The sequence below is a fragment of the Eufriesea mexicana genome, unplaced genomic scaffold (assembly GCF_001483705.2).
Source record: "Eufriesea mexicana isolate 0111107269 unplaced genomic scaffold, ASM148370v2 scaffold4304, whole genome shotgun sequence".
Taxonomy (NCBI): Eukaryota; Metazoa; Arthropoda; class Insecta; order Hymenoptera; family Apidae; genus Eufriesea; species Eufriesea mexicana.
The window spans coordinates 494,388-511,846 of NW_016912293.1; the positions used below are offsets into that span (position 1 = coordinate 494,388).

At 37.7% G+C, this 17,459-nt stretch overlaps 1 protein-coding gene across 1 annotated transcript in view; it reads left to right on the plus strand.

Annotated features, from left to right (window-relative positions):
• Fas1 (fasciclin 1 Fas1 domain-containing) overlaps positions 1–17,459 on the plus strand; it is a 588,690-nt gene that overhangs the window by 334,723 nt on the left and 236,508 nt on the right. The gene's annotated exons all lie outside the window — the stretch shown is intronic.

Genomic DNA, 17,459 nt, shown 5'->3' on the forward strand with positions numbered 1-17,459 from the left:
ACTCGCTACCAAAGAGACGTACACTGAAACATAATTCTAGGAAATCCTCATTAAACATCCCTTTTATATAAATACGTCTTCCGACCTGGTCTCCGCTAGTCCAGAGTCTAAGGCTTGTTGATGAGACCATCTGCAGACCTTGGACAGAAATAGAAGAAATCTGATGAATTGTGACATCAGTGCCGGTATATAATGTACAATATTTATTCCGTGACCACTGACGTAAACAATTTAGTAAATTTAATAAGAATGTGAAAATGAAATTTAAATACCACCAAGGATCATACTACGTAGATCTACTGACCATCCAACACGAAAACGCAATGAAATACTTACGTAAAAATAATTAGAGCAACTCAGAACTGTATACTTAATATATTTATGCTGTTAATAAAAGAACAGATGCCAAAGGAAATTTTGAACACCACCTGAAATCTTAATCAACCCTATACAATGAGAAAACTGTGAAGCCTTCGATGAAACAAATTATTTTCTTCAAAGAAAACTAAAATTTTTCGTAATAGATTTTAAAAATTATAACTTAAGAAAAGTTACTATCAGGATTTTCAAGACTGTCTAATAAAGAAATAAATCGAGTCATCGAGTCGTCGAGGAATCAATCCAAACCCAACGTCATGCATCGACTGCATATAATAGCTATAAACACAGAAGCATAATGATACTCAGTTTCATCCTACCGTCTCTTATAAAATAATTCCGCGCTCTATACTCGGAGATGATGCTCAATTATAAGTGGATTCTGTTGAAACTGTTTAAATGTACGCAAAGCAAATGCCCCAGTCGAATGAATAAACATATCTACCTCGGTACCAAGCACGTGGAAATGAAAATTACTTCATTATCGACACTGACACTTCATCGCGTAATTTATGCGAACATCAATTGGACATCGATCCTTTCATCAGACGAATCGAAACGAGATACGAGCAACAAGGCAAACGAGGAACAAAGGCTGCCATATTGGAATATTCGCATCCAATAGAGAAACTCTGAATACCAATAGGAACGCATTCACGTTCCTACGATGCAACAAACAAAAATCCGAATGACGGTAAATCGGAAAGGATCGATAGCCCATCGAGGGATCGTTGATCCCGTTCAATTGGCGTGCGCCATTCCGAAAAAGTGAAAAAATCGCGCTTTGAAAGGATTAAATTAGCGGTGGGACTGGATAAACTCTACATCGGGGCTAGCCAATCTTTCCGATCGAGATAAGCCAGCCTATAATCTTTCGCGCGATTTGGGAATGGAATCCGTGGTCCGTTGCTGCTCCAGAGAACGCCCGCGGATCTTCGAAATTGCGGACATTGTCTGGCCGCTTAAGCCCAGCGAGATTGCTTCCTGTTTCCCGCACGACACGTACTTATTTCGCAGAAAGAACGACCGCGCGATAACTGCACCGATGCGATGGCTCGAGTGGCTTGATTCTGAAGGAAGGAGACGAAAACGGAGGCTGGCGTCTGGGTGAGACAAGGGGTGCGCGTCTCGGAGGAAGCCAGGGATAGACGTCTGCAGGTAGAGGAGAGAGAGGTGGCCCGGAGCCGTCTGCAAATGGCATGGATTAGGTAGCTTTCCCTTGGAGAATCCGCGTTTCCTTCCGGGGACCAGAGAAGAATGCCTTTTCGGTATTACGTTCGCCAAGGAATATGGAGACGTTTCTCCCCTGAGCATACACCCTGCTCTCGTTGCGAGAAGCCTTGTCTTTTGTGTCACGTGTACGCGTTACATCATGCACACCTGTCCGATACACTTGCCCGAGATGAATGCGACGCTTCTGTCATCCGGTGTCTCCTGATGCTATTAGGTATAGTGTGTTGCAACCGAACTGTTGGATTTGGTGTGCCGGATTGGTGTCTCCTGAAAGATTGGTTATGTCAGCGCACGTGGCTAATGGAATTTGTGAAAAGATCGGGAACCTTAGCTAACTTTTAATCAAACTGGATTCTCCAGGATTACCTTCGACATGGTTCTAAGTGGCTCGGTGACGAGTTTAAGTCTTTCGTTTCGGTAGGTCAGTTTGCGAAGTACATTCAGTGAACGGAAGCGCGCGCAAGAAATATGCACAGTGCGTGTGGTTTCTGTATATTTCTGTACCTTTTTCCTAAGTCTTATATAACAACTGTGCTGAATGAAACAATCGTATACAGATTGCACTTGTATACGTATCATTATCATTATTTGATATGCTAGATATATGGGGTGTCTGTACCCTGGAATCATTGCCTGAACGTCGCCTATATGCAGCGCTGGTATCCATAGGTAATCTCATGGATGCCGCCTATAAGCTGAGTCCAAAGCGAAAGACTGCGTTTCGTCCTGGGCCTGCTAGAGAACTCTTCGGTAAGGGTACCTACCAGGACCGTAGTTCAGACACGAGGGTACCAGTGGTAGGTTAGGAACTTCTATACGTAGGAAGCAGAGGTTTGACAGAGTACTGAGAAACCTCGAACCTCGTCGGATCCCTCTGGTCCCGAGTGCACGGCGATCGCCACAATCCTATTTATTCGCCTACCTAATTCCCAAATATGCGGTAAGCATACAATTACCTCTCCTATCCTACCTCTAATCCCATTCCAACTTTGCACGCATATCCCTATAACTGAAACTCACCCAGGAAATGGTACTCCCATAACCAAAGCCCCCCGATATCAAGAAAAATGCTAGAATCAGCCAGAGTGTCTTACATCACCTTTCCTCCTGTCACCTTTAATATTTGATAACGACCAGTGATCCGAGCTATCACATAAACAGCCGCTTCCCATGGTAAAGCCGAAGCACGAGCTTCCTCCGCCACATCCAATTCGTACGGTTGAATCAAGTTTCCATTTCGATCAACGGTTATCGGTTTCGCCCCCGTGTTTCTTTCAAGGAACGTTCCACAGGCTGGTCTCGAGGACTGCCAGCGAAATGTATTCGCGACAGGCAATTCTGGTACGTCCGCTATTCGACTGGACGTAGCCGAAGCTATGGTTATTCGGTTCGGGCGAATTGTTGCGAGCAGCTCGATTTCCATTCGTGGCAAATCGGCCGGAAGGTCGCAAGGGTTAAATTAGCCACGCGGAATGAAGCACAACGGGAGTCCAGGAATTCGGCTACCTTCCATCGTCGTGTTGGAATGGCCACGCCATCTGCACTCCTACACTTCGTTCGGCAAGATCTGTAACGAGATATAAACAACGGCGTGTGCAGGGAATAAGGTTGAAACGCAATTTTCTGGTCCCTATGTATTAGGACGAAAGAAATTAGATTTGTGTATGAGGACCTTGGCAGGGGTTCCTTAAAATTCGTCCCTGAGTTGGGTAGTCATTCGGCACTGATCATGTGAACGTGCATTTTATATATCTAGGATTGGAATGAGCACTGGGCCTGAAAGGGTGTTAAGAGTCTTTGGACATAGGACGAAAGTGATCATGTGCAAGAGGATCGAGTGTAAGGGATGTTTATGACAGAGTTGAGTACGAGAAACGAATGAAATTTTACGAACGCATCCTGAGTGTTTGAAGTACCTGGCCCACCGAGGTCGCGTGAAATACGTATTTGAGGAAGAAGGACTGAGTATAAAAAAAGACAGAGTTTAAAGTTAAATAAGGGTACAAGGATGGGAGCAGGTCAGTGTTTTAAAGCCAGTTTGAGGTCCACAGAGTTTAAAAATTAGAAGTCTTAGGGTCACTTTTAAGTCAGAAAGCTTAGGGTCAGTTTTAAATAAAAAATCTTAAGGTGAGTTTGAAATCAGAAGTCTTAGAGTCAGTTTTAAATCAGAAGTCTTAGGGTCAGTTTTAAGTCAGAAGTCTTAGGATTAATTTTAAATCAAAAGTCTTAAGGTGAGTTTTAAATCAGAAGTCTTAGAGTCAGTTTTAAATCTGAAGTCTTAGGGTCAGTTTTGAATCAGAAGTCTTGAGGTCAGTTTTAAGTCAGAAGTCTTAGGATTAATTTTAAATCAAAAGTCTTAAGATGAGTTTTAAATCAGAAGTCTTAGAGTCAGTTTTAAATCTGAAGTCTTAGGGTCAGTTTTAAATAAAAAATCTTAGGGTCAGTTTTAAATCAAAAGTCTTAGGGTCAGTTTTAAATAAAAAATCTTAGGGTCAGTTTTAAATCAAAAGTCTTAGGGTCAGTTTTAAATCAAAAGTCTTAGGGTCTGTTTTAAATCAAAAGTCTTATGGTCAGATTTAAATCAGAAGTTTTAGAAGTCAGTTTAAAGACAGCAGAGTTTAGAAATCAGAAGTCTTAAGGTAAGTTTGAAATCAAAAGTCTTAGGGTCAGATTTAAACCAGAAATCTTAGGGTCAGTTTTAAATCAGAAGTCTTAGAAGTCAGTTTAAGGACAGCAGAGTTTAAAAGTCAGAAGCCTTAGAGTCAGTTTTAAATCAAAAGTCTTAGGGTCAGTTTTAAACCAAACGTCTTAAGGTCAATTTTAAACCAAAAGTCTTAGGATCAGTTTTAAATCAAAAGTCTTAAGGTGAGTTTGAAATCAGAAATCTTAAAAGTCAATTTGAAGTCAGCAATCTAAAAGTTGTCACACAAATTGGGAGTCATACAAATCAATCTTAGAAATCAGTTATATAAGCTCGAGAGTAAAAGCTCGAGTGAACTCGTGGTTAATCGAGACAAGCGTTGCATAGTTACTATTGTATTACATTAATCCATTATTCCATAATAAAGCTTATTTTGTTCCATTAAATATCGCAATATCATTCCAATCGATCCCTCCCAAACACATTTGTATGCGCTCGCTCCCCACGTGCGGCCATTTAACCGGACACTGCTGTATATCCTGCCTTTTCTCGTTGATCGCAGTATAGGAGGAGTTGCTGAAGGGCTGTTGAGCGATAGTAGATCGCTATGCTTATTGCTGGATTCAGTTTCGATTGTTTCCGGCTACGGTGAGAGCCGAGACGTGAGGGAAAGTGGAGCCTAAGAGGACAGGCTGTTGAGGAGAGCGCACGGAGAGAAACGGATGTGCAAGGGACCGTCGAGGATTGGTTGCTCGGGAGCGAGGTTTCTGGTAATTTCCCGAGGGTAAAGCTAGAGAAACGTGCTGGTTTCCTCGTTCTTTTCGTCCTTGTAAGCCACGTCGACTTCGACGTCCTGGACGAAGCCGCTAATCTCTCGAGTTGTACCGCGAGAAATCCAGATAAAGGAACTGGTAGAAGAAATGGAAGGTCCTTACAATGGGACTGTGCTATGGCAGAACTTCGATGCAGTGGTCGTTACCGTTGTAGCATCGGAAAGGGAAAAATCTTCTGTATCCGCTTCGCGATAATCCTCGACTAGGTTACCGAGTTGCCCCACTATACTGCTCAGTCTTTTCATTTTACATTCGAACCCATTCCTGTGAAAGACTATACCTGATAGGGGATGAAACGATAGTGGGTTATGAAAACGTGAGTGTCTGTGGAATGAAGAAAGTATAATAGATAGATACTATTTGGACATTTTTCTTGCATTACGTGATGAGGTCTTCCGATGCCCCTGAGTGAAGAACAGGTATTATACGTACTCGATTATAGCGAGTATACTGAATTTCAAATTCTCTGTTATTCTGGTATACTATGCTATTTCGATTGCTTCGTTGTACGAGAATTTGCTGACTTTTGAGATGAAAATTAACGATGAATAATCGGCAGCTAAAAAATTTATCTGACCAGAAAATTTTAATTTCAATAAACAAGTTATACGTGCAACAATTTATTTCGTTACCTCATTGAGGTTTTTCATCTGTAAAAATATTATTCTATATAGAATTCAGCATATATTGTACTATATGCACATAAACATTCCTCGGAATCAGATGTTCCTTGTTCGGTGAATTTTCTTGTAATACACTGTAGAAATATCTTTTCTAACCTACTATATATTACAGACCAATAATTCCACTGTTATGGTCGTTTCCATAAATTTTATTCAAAAATGCACAGATTTCGTGTAATATATGTATACAAGAAACAGGGATTTGTGAAAAATTTATGATTTATTTTCATCCTTATCCATCCTTATCCATAATTATATCTTCCGCGTACAATTTACCCTCGTGCAGACAATAATACCAAATATCAAGCATACCCCCTATCATTTTTCCAGATAAAGACATTACAGACACCGAACCCCAGCTCGATAGATTTGCCCGTGCTTATCGATAAAGTTACAGGTCACATTCACCCTGGGATTTCTCGATGCTCAGCTCTGGATGGCTATAATCATCCCACCCTGACGTTTCTGGGCGAGTAACAGGGCGGGATAAATAACGGCCGATCCACCTAGAGATCACGGCACTGCCTGAAAACGTCACCGGCACGTGAACGCGACCCCATCGAAATCCAGATGAAAGCTCTTGGCCGAATGCGTCGCACGCTCGCCTTTATTTATGACAGATTTACAAAATTGGAAAAACTCTTCGCCCCTCTGCTCCGGCACGCTCCCTTTCCTGCGGCGCGCCGATCGACCGTCGATTCCTCCTCGGTTCCACGAAATTCAAATTTATGTCCCAGCGATCTCTCCAGGGACATTTTTATTGCCCACGTCCGTTCCGACACTGTCGAATTCCAGCAAATTAAGACACAACGCGGAAATCTGTTGGCACAGGCAGGACAACCAAATTGCACGTCGAGTGAAATATAGAGCCTGTTCGATCCCGTAGATATATACGAGCAAAGTTTGCAGGGATCACATGCTTTAAGTGCAGATCATAGTGACGGGTTGGAGAAGATCGTAAGGAATTTTGGAAAATCGCTGTTTCTTCGAGTGCTATGTGATTTGTTGCTGTTCCTTCGGGTGCTGAATGGTTATTTATTTCTATAGGAATTAACAAGGAGGAATTAAGAAAAATATCAAAAAATAGTCTTCAAGAAAGAAATAAAGGGAATCAAAAAATATAAAGAAGAAGAATGAGAATTCTTCAAAGTTGTTAAAGAGGAACTAAAAAGGAACACGATAAATTTAAAACAGAGGTAAGAAAACTGTCCAAAACTGAAGTTTAAGGAAAGTTAAGAAGAGGCCAAAAGATTCTGGCAAGAAACAAAAAATAAGCGAAAGAGTAAGAATGAAAAAATGAATGAAAAGATTCTCCACGCCAAAATAAAGGAAATGCAGAGTAAAAAGAACAAAGAAATTGCCTCTTAAAGAGAAAAGAAAAGAAAAAAAGCACGAAACCCAAACAAAAGATAAAGCTTGGAAAAATAGAATCTCATACGATGAGTGAGTATGTGTGGCGTAATTAGACATAAAGATATAAAATAGGTTAGAATATAGAGTCATAAATGTGGATAGAAATGGACACCAATATCTTCTACGTTTTCTAACAATTAACACATTAGTATATTTAGATAAAAATATTTAAATAATGAAAACAATAAATTATTTTAAACAAAAAGATTCATACTATCTAGAGAATTCTTCTCTATCTCTTGTTCTCTCTCTGACTCTTATTAACACATGTTTCCTCTTTAAAGATTCTCACGTAACTGTTTCATTCTGGCACATTCTTCTAAACATTTTTTGTCAACATTCACAGTAGATTCCACTCGCACATATTATATTATATTCATTTATTCAACCTTATTCACATTCACATATATAAAACCAACAGTCACTATAAATAGTGCAAAGAAATAAAAATCTATTGCAATAACGTAGAACCAAAGAAAAAGTAGGATCCAAGTAAGATAACCATAGTATATTAGACAGATGTTCTACATAATATATTAGGTAAATATATTATTAACAAAAGGAGCAACGAATGGGAGACGTAAGACACTTAATATAAAACCAAGTCCATTTCCTGGCATTATAATCTGAAATAAATAAATCTATTTATTCAGAATGTCATACAAAATTTAAAAACAGTATTTAATAATATTATTAAATAGTATTAAACAGTATTTAATAATATTAGATAAATATTTGATTAACAAAAGGAGCAACGAATGGGAGACGTAAGACATTTAATATAAAACCGAGTCCATTTCCTGGCACTATAATCTGAAATAAATAAATCTATTTATTCAGAATGTCATACAAAATTTAAAAACAGTATTTAATAATATTATTAAAAAGTAAAAATATTATTAAATAGTATTAAACAGTAGTTAATAATATTAGATAAATATTTGATTAACAAAAGGAGCAACGAATGGGAGACGTAAGACATTTAATATAAAACCGAGTCCAACATCCCAGCCAGTCATATAGTCCTCAAAACGACCTTTCAACTATCCTGCCACAAGCTAAGACCCAACCACTTAATCCCCTAACTCTCCTTCAGCGATACACGCATCGATCTATAATTCTATTGATTTACAGTCGTACACTCTCGCAAACAATCTTCCAATTATCCCACCGCAAGCTAAGACCCAACCACCCTAATCCCCTAACTCTCTCTCTCTCTCTCTCTCTCTCTCTCTGGACGATGTACCGATCGATCCGTGCTCGCATTAATTTTTCAGCAAGCACGAATAGCGCGGTGTCGGGTATCAAGACACGGGGGGCAATAACGGCATTAGCATGAAAAGAAGAAAACGGCCTGTTCGAGTGGGAAAATTTTCCCGGTAATATCCCGGAAGTCGAACACTTGGGGCGCGGTGATAGCGATTTTCGAGGACGTCATGCTCACTGAAGAGGCATCGAGGGAGAAGAAAGACAGCGACCGCGTTGGCCGTAGAGAAAACGAGGAGTAGCATGCAAAAGAGGCGGCCGGGTCGAAACGAGGTTGTAAGAGAGAATAAAGAAAGAAAAGGGAGGCCGACAGGTGTTCCGGCTCTTGGCAAATTACTCGTCGTGGTGAGGCCGACGTGAAGAGAGCGAAAGGCAAGGACGTTGGCGGAGCCGTTTGTCGATTGTCGACACTCCCTGCAGCTAGATAAGGCGGCCATCGCTGCGCCACCTACCTACCAGATACTAATTTGCTTTTCCCTCTTCGCCTTCCGCTTGCATTAAAGTTCAATCGTTCGGTGAACGACGGCTAATAATCCTGGAAAGGGATTCGATTCCTCTCGCCGTTTTCCTTTTTGTCTTTCCACCTATTTCCTTCCTCCGCTGGATTTATTACGCGAGCTTCGCGTCTATCGGCTGGGACGTATAGGTAAATCCAGCGGTTTTCCATGGAATTGGATCTTGGGCAATTTTCCTCAAGTTTCCACGTGACGGTGCATTTTAACAGGTTGAAATCGTAATTGCGTTAGCGGTGTCAGGAGGATCAGAGATGTACCCAGGAGCACGAGCAATGTGCATTGTAGGTCAAGAGGTACTTTGACACCTTGCTTTATTATTTAAACCTTTGCACTCGACGATTTTTTCCTTACAGAAAAATAGTCATTCGAAGACTTTCTGCCATAAGTCGACGATAATTTTAAAACGGTAAATAAGAAATCGTATGCAAATTAAGACGTAGATTTATTTTACTTCGATATTCCAAACATCGTTGGGTAATTGTAAATATCATATATTAATTAACATCCGTCTTTAGAATTTGATTAAATGGCGACTGAGGGTCGCCTCTCGAGTGCAAAGGGTTAACACCAAACTTACCACTGCTAGTCATATTAACCGATACGAAATTTCCTAGATAGCAGAGAGTAGGGGTTGATTCCTTTTGCAAAATATAGCGAAGACTTCGAGCTTCAAAATCTCCTAGAAATGTGCACTGCATCGCGCTGCACTCGTCGTGAAAAAATATAATGGAAATTAAAAACATTCACATTGGTATGACGAATAAAATATTGAGAAGCAAAGGGTTAATCATCGAATTTCCTTTGATTTTTAACAAAATGAGATGTACAAATTAAGATATAAAATTTATTAAATTAAATTTATTCAAAGAAAATTTAGTATAAAATTCATACTATTACAGTGTCACTGTTAATTGTACGTGTTCGTATTATAAATGAAGAACCAATACTTAGATACACGTATATACAGGGTGTCCCAAAAAAGTATACACACTTTAATCCCTTATTCTTTCTAATTTCCTTTACTTTTTTTTCTGTTTTCATAATCACTCAAGGTGTGTATACATTTTTCGGGGATACCCTGTATATAACAATCTCTAAAGATTCATTAAATAAATAAGCAAATGGTGTTAGCCATAGTTAGTCAGAATGAAGAAACAAAGTGAACACGTGTCGTACAGTTGTGTCGTTCTTATAAAATAAAAATATTTATAAAAATAAAATCCACTGACCCAATTTCTGCCTGATAACACGTACTAAATTATGTATATGCTTACCTATACACCGATACGCCATTGAAAAATATCTCTACCGGCGCCATCTTTGAGTACCACTCTATACGTCCTTCGAACCACTAATACAAGCCTAACGGGGAAGTTTATACACGAAACTTAAAGCGTGTTGAACATTCTCCTATCTTAGCGAAGCTTATTAACCAATTAGCCCAATTTCTTCGAGCTCTCCTTTTATCGCGTGATCTGAGAGGTCCTTTAATCTCTCGTCGCAGACAACGAGCGTTACGTGCTGTTCACCGTACTCCATTCTCCGCAGTGGCTTATCCTTTCTGATAATTAACGTGGCGCCCGATACTATTTATATGTGATAGCAAACTCTAGGCTCACGCGTTCGGCTTAGCCTGTAACCCGGCTGCTACAGCAGCATGCAACCATGGCGTAATTTCGTCGGGCGCCCGCTCGTGCTTCCAATTACCGCGAAATCGTATTAATCCCCGCGAAAATCCCGTGTCGAGGTGATAAACGCGCTCCGACGCGGTTGCAGCGGGATTACGCGGCCATGCCACCTGCGGCGAAGATATCCCGTTTACACGGCCCCGACACCTTTGAGAAAAACTTCTGCTGCTGGTACAGTGCCGTGCAAAAGTCTTGGACCGCTTGTCAAAATGACAATCAGCGAATAGCTTTGTTCTCGCGAGTGATTGCGGATCGATTTTATGATACTAACCTGGCAAACAATTTTCGGCTAAACACGATAATGCGAAATTATTTATAATTATTGGACTGTAATTTTTGAGATGTAAAAGGCTATTATATGGGGATAAAACAGGGTGTTAAATCGGTTTGATATGATGTAAAAACACAAAGAAAATAATAATTATAATTCAAGCCTTTGTTTATTTTCAGGGAAAAAGTAATAGGGAAGTAAGTATCATTGAATTTGGTCAAAATGATGAAATTTTTGCCAGGGGTAGTATATTATTTATCGATTATTGCAAATTTAGTTATAAAACTTGAATAGATTTTTCGTGTATTATGTATATACATATACAGCGATTGTTGTATGTTTGGTTATAAAATATGTTTATTTGGAAATTAAAGTTACTATAATCGTGAGGAATTCAAGTGTTTGATGTGACAGTGTATATAAAAGTAATATCAGAAAATTTTGAATAAATTTTTAAAACTTGTAGAATATTCACTATCTCTTTCACTATGATTTCTGTAATAGGCTTTCAGAATGAAAGAACTATAAAGAATACAAATTCTACATATTCTTCATATTCTACAAATTCTTCGTATATTTGACATAAATATTTTTTGACAGATATTTAAATTGGAAATTAATTTATTTAATTTCACTAGCATTCCGCGTCATCTTCTACTATCTTCTTTTTTTGTGTCGTTTCTTCAATATGTCTTAGGGTAATTTTTAAAATAAATTTCAGTATTTTAAGCACCTGATTTTTGTTCCTCAAAATTTCTTCGTTTCCAAGTGAATGGATTTATAGACAATTTATGTTGTTTAAGTTAGATTGCTATTTATTGCGATATTGTGGAAAGTATTTGTTCAGCAAAGAACGTCATAGATGCAGAGATTTACGAGATTCGCTTTCGATGAATTACGTGTTGACATCAAGTACCAGTGTCAACGCAGTTCTAAATAGGTCAGATACTTGGAGGTGATACGACGGAAAGCTGCTACTTTGGGAACAGGGAACACTCGAAGCTAGTGAACATAAGAAGTTGGCAACTTTGCTGGGAAATCGACTCTACAGGTGGGCGGTTGCAATCGTATCGCGACGACTGTCTGCATGTTTCTCTGGTTCTTTGGTCACTACAATCATCTGATAAATCTTAATCGTCTGCTTCGCGTTTTCATTGAAGACAATAAAGAAAATATCTTAATCCATTGAAAGAAAAAAATAATCTCCATTCTAATTAATGCCTGTCTTCCTGTTATGGAACTGTCATTTGAAAATTGCTGTAGACAGAGTTTAGCCAGACAGTCAGTCCAAAAATTCTATTGATCCCAAAAATTGTTTTATTTTTTGGATGCCATGACTCTGCAAACAACAGTCAAAGCATTTCTACCTTTTTAAACACGTGTCTACGAATAGTTACCTGCACAAGTGTCTCTAATCTACAAACATAGTAATTCATAACTCCGTTATAGTTACACTGTTTTCATGATGAAACACCCTGTATATAATAATAATTTTAACATTTTTCCAAAACTTCAAATAAAATTAATGATAAATTTTATTACCTAGCTCTATTTATTTGCACGTTATAATTATCATTTTAGTAAAATAATTATGACCAAAATAGAATTCAATATTCGTCTCTTTATTGATCTGATAATAAATACTGACAATATCAAATAAAATTTATTTATTTCCACATCGTGATCACTATCTCAATAAAATAATTGTAATAAGAAGAATCTAAAATTTGTTTATCAATTTATCCAATATTCCAGTGCGAAGAAATGGCTGCTTTAGATGAGTCACCCTGTAGATGTTTATCGAGCAAGGTTCCCAGTAGTGTAGACACCGATGGCAATATTTTTCGAGTGGACAAGTTCTTTCATCGCTAGCCTGTGTGGTCTCATCGGCAGGATAGTGATTTATAGTTCGGCCAGAGAGTAACTATGTGCGGAACGGGACAAGTAATCGGGTGTTAGTACGTCGAAAATTGTTTGGGACATAAATTCAAGCACCCCAGGAGGGAGGAAGGCAACGAACTTGGGATCGTGCGTCTAGCTGAGCAGGTTGGCTGTGCGAAAATTACAGGGTTGCGATCATATTGATTGGGGATCTTGAATGAGAAAGGGCGAGCGTTCACTCTACGGGACATCTGTTTCGTTTCAACGCCCTTTCCCGTCGTTCACCACCGAAATTATCGCGGAAACAAACGTCGTGGCCACTGCAGGTGCTGTGCTAATTCATGGTCGTACGGAAATTTTATTGCCACTCGATAAATCTTCCCTGATCTCTGTTTGTCTGATGGATGTTTCCTTTGAGACAGGTTCTTGGAAGAATCTAAAGGAGGGTTCAAGAGTAATGAATTTCTGAATACACGTCTTGAATTAATATCACCTATTTTACTCTATTTTTGGACACACAGTATTAGCTAATTTTTTCAAAAAGAAAGAAAGGGGGAGGGAAAGGAAAAATATTATGGTACTTTTCCTCTTGATCTATGGTGGCTAGGATGTTTGATACTAGAAATACTGTATTTGGATATTAACCCAAAATTATTTATTAAATTATTATTTTAATGACTAAATTTTCACTCTTGTTAATTTTTAATTTTTAACTGATTGATTGATAATTATCGTTGAAAGAGTAAGTCTTTATTTAAGCTCAATTATTATATTATATTTATTAGAAAATTTTACCCTATTTTATTTTCCTCCCTTTTCGAAGGAAATGGAATTAATTGTTTTATTCAAATTAGTTGAGTCTAAATTAAAACTAATATTTTTTTCATTTTTATTCAAATTAAAACTAATATTTTATTATGCTGCGAGGAATAATTGCACCCAATATTCTATCATAATTCAAGAAACTATTAATACTAACAATTAATATTCTATTGCAGTTCCAAACATTATCACATTTAATATTATATAATAATTCTAAAAATATTAACTAATATTAAAATATAATTATAAAAATTATTGCAGTGAAACTACCATAAAGAAAATCATTATTATGAAATATTTGATTATAGTTTCAAAAATCACTATAACAAATATTCTAATCTAATATTTTTATTTTTCCACTGACATAATCCCATTTACACTCATACGAGATAACCGTGTCAAATATGAATCAAATATAAAATCCGTTTTGGTTATCTTCCTTGAACGTTTGTTGAAGCTGAGGAAATTTAGCGGTGTCAAGTGCACACGGTTATACACGAGCAAATTTCCACGCCATGTTAGCTCGACAGGGGTGGCTTAATACTTGCTGCATTTCGCGTGAATTCCGATCGGTCGTTTGAATGTTTTATCCGGCCGGTTAGCTCCATCGAATGTCCCAAGTTGGACACGGTATTAATCGAGCGACCGATTCGCAATCAAACAGCGGTCACGTGTCGCCTATGAACGTTAACAATTTACTCAATTAACAGTTCATTTAGGAGCCGCGAACCAATCATGCAGGTGAACCGGTCCTTTAATATTTGCCCGCATGCCACAAATGCGTTTGTGGAACAAGCATCCACTCGACGGGACGAAAATAATTCGCGAATATGAAAAATATTCCTTTTTCCCCGCTTTCCGACATTAACGAAAAGTTCTCGTTAATTCTAGACGCGTTATAATTCTTCACTCACGTATTCTCCATATAGGGAAGAGCATTTTATTTATTTTGGTATTTTAGGGGTTGAAGTGGAGACATATTAGATATAAGTCATTTATATTAAAGTCTAGTTTATCAATTTATTTTTTGAGTGTTTTTCATTTGTATTATTTTATTAAATTGTTAAGTTGTTAAAAAATAACTTACTTTATTTATAACTTAAATTATTAAAAATTTAGCAATATTTTTAATCAATTATTTTTGTGTTATTATTATATCTATTTTTTTGTAATTTTATGTTAATCACACATATGTTCTTCCACATATTTCTTTGTCATATTATATTTTCTACTTTTCATTATTTATTGTTATTTTTATATATGAACCAGCATCGATGTTCTATATTCCCTGTTATTTCTTGAAAAGTATTTATTCCAAGAACTGTCAATTGCTTTAAGTAAATGAAATATAGTAATCCAATTAGAAAATTATAATTCTCTGCGACTTGCATTTTCAAGTCTTGAATGAAACTGTAAATTAATTTCTCAGTAAACTCACCTAATTAAATTCATAACTTGCAAAACAAGTGATAAACACCCACCAAAAATGTGAGTTTGTTGTATAACAATCGTATATTTATTATAAAATTATAAATTTAAACACGCCTTATATCATAATTGTTCACTTTCACGCTTCTTATAACAAACTGAACTTCTTTATAACATATTGACTCTGATCCATAGCAGCTGCATAACACCACGCATTCTAGATCTTCCACTCGCACTTCTAAAAACATACATATCTACATTCGTGCCATTACTCGAGCTCACACAGTTGCATTCATACTAATAGATCCAAATCTACGCAAAAATAATCCCTAAATATTATTTTCCAACTCTCTTCTCGTACCATCCTCTTAAATTAGCAACCGAAACCCTTCAATTCCAATAAACACACCCCGTATACTCTTTCCAAACAAAAATATCGATAGGAAATACCCAAGAAGCTGTAACTAGCTAAGCTAAACCCCAGCACGGATTTCCTTCCAAGCTAACAAACGTACAACGAAACTACGAAGAAACGCGAGCAATGGAGACCAGAGCGCCATTTCCCTAGTCGTACCTCCGGTCTCAGCTCTGGACGCAAGAAATGGCCAACAGCCGAGGGATCGGAAGGTAATAATCGTAAGACGTCACGGCTAGAAATAGTTGGTTAATGGTAAAAGTTGGAATCGGTTGGTTCCGGGTAAAAAACAAACGCAACTGCAACTCGCGAACCCAGACGGAGATATGGATGTAACGTTGCGTACCGTACGGTAACGGCTTTTCGATATCCTACTTACGAACGGTTACGTGATCTCCAGTGATCGAGGACTGACGTGGAATAACGCCGTTGCATCCCCAGGATCTCGGAGGAACGCAGTTCGATTCCACTCATCCCTCAGTGCCTTAATACCTTATAGTGCGCGGGCTACGCTCTCGTGAAACGTCAGGAGTAAGATCTAGACACACGGAGGGATTCCACGCCACGTTTTAACGTCGCGATGGTGATTAGTAGCGGAACACGATGAAATATGGGCGGATCACTCGCTTGGAATAATGTGAATAAAATTTACGTGCTCGAACAGATGCTACGGAGTTAAATACGAGATGCAGATTAGCCGCGAAGTGGGTTCAAATGCGCTTGGACTTGCGTTTGCGTGGGATGTTATAAATAAAATCTAGGTGCTTCGAGGGATTACGTGTAATTTAACGCGGAGGTGAGATTAGGTGTGAATTAGATTCGGTAACGTGTGGACTTTAGGTTGCTATGGTGTTGGAGACTTGGAGGCAGAGAAGGATTTTGAAATATAGTTTAGTGTTAAGAAAAATGATATTTAATTTCAGTTTCCAGGCTTGGGGTATTTTTATGGTATTCTAATGATGTGTAAGAAGATTAGTAATGAATGAAATATTTGTATGCTTCTGAGAGAAGATTGTATGGTTTGTTTTACATTAGCTGATTCTGGTGACTATTGCCTATTTACGGTACTTCTTAGTATTATTTATTATTACTTGTTAAAACTACTGTCTATTTGAGATTTTATTACTGTTCGTAATAATATTAGTTCTACTATTATCTCTGAGGCCTTTATTATTTGATGTGTAAGAAGATTAATAATGAATGAAATATTTGTATGCTTCTGATATAAGATTGTATAATTTGTTTTACATTAGCTGATTCTGGTGACCATTGCCTATTTAAGGTACTTCTTAGTATTATTTATTATTACTTGTAAAAACTACTGTCTATTTAAGATTTTATTACTGTTCGTAATAGTATTAGCTCTGCTATTATCTCTGAGGCCTTTATTATTTGATGTGTAAGAAGATTAGTAATGAATTAAATATTTGTATGCTTCTGATATAAGTATAATGTATAATTTGTTTTACATTAGCTGATTCTGGTGACTATTGCCTATTTAGGTTACTTCTTACTATTATTTATTATTACTTGTTAAAACTACTGTCTGTTTGAAATTTTATTCCTTTTCATAATACAATAGTATTAGTTCTGCTATTATCTCTGAGGCTACTCTTATTACCACTGTTACTTATTATTACTCGATCGAGACTATCACCAATTTCACCAAAGGTTCTAACTAATCAACGCAATCGCATTAAATACTCGGCTAAATTGTCAAAATGGCAATCCCATACCCCAGATTTACCTCTCATTAACCCATCACTGGTTGGAAAACACTTAACGCCCGTTACCATTATTATTATTGCGATTTTTATTACCACTGTTACTTATTATTACTCGATCGAGATTAACACCAGTTTCGCCAAGGGTTCTAATTAATCAACGTAATCGCGTTAAATGCTCGGCTAAATTGTCAAAATGGCAATCCCATACCCCAGATTTACCTCTCATTAACCCATCACTGGTTGGAAAAACACTTAACGCCCGTTA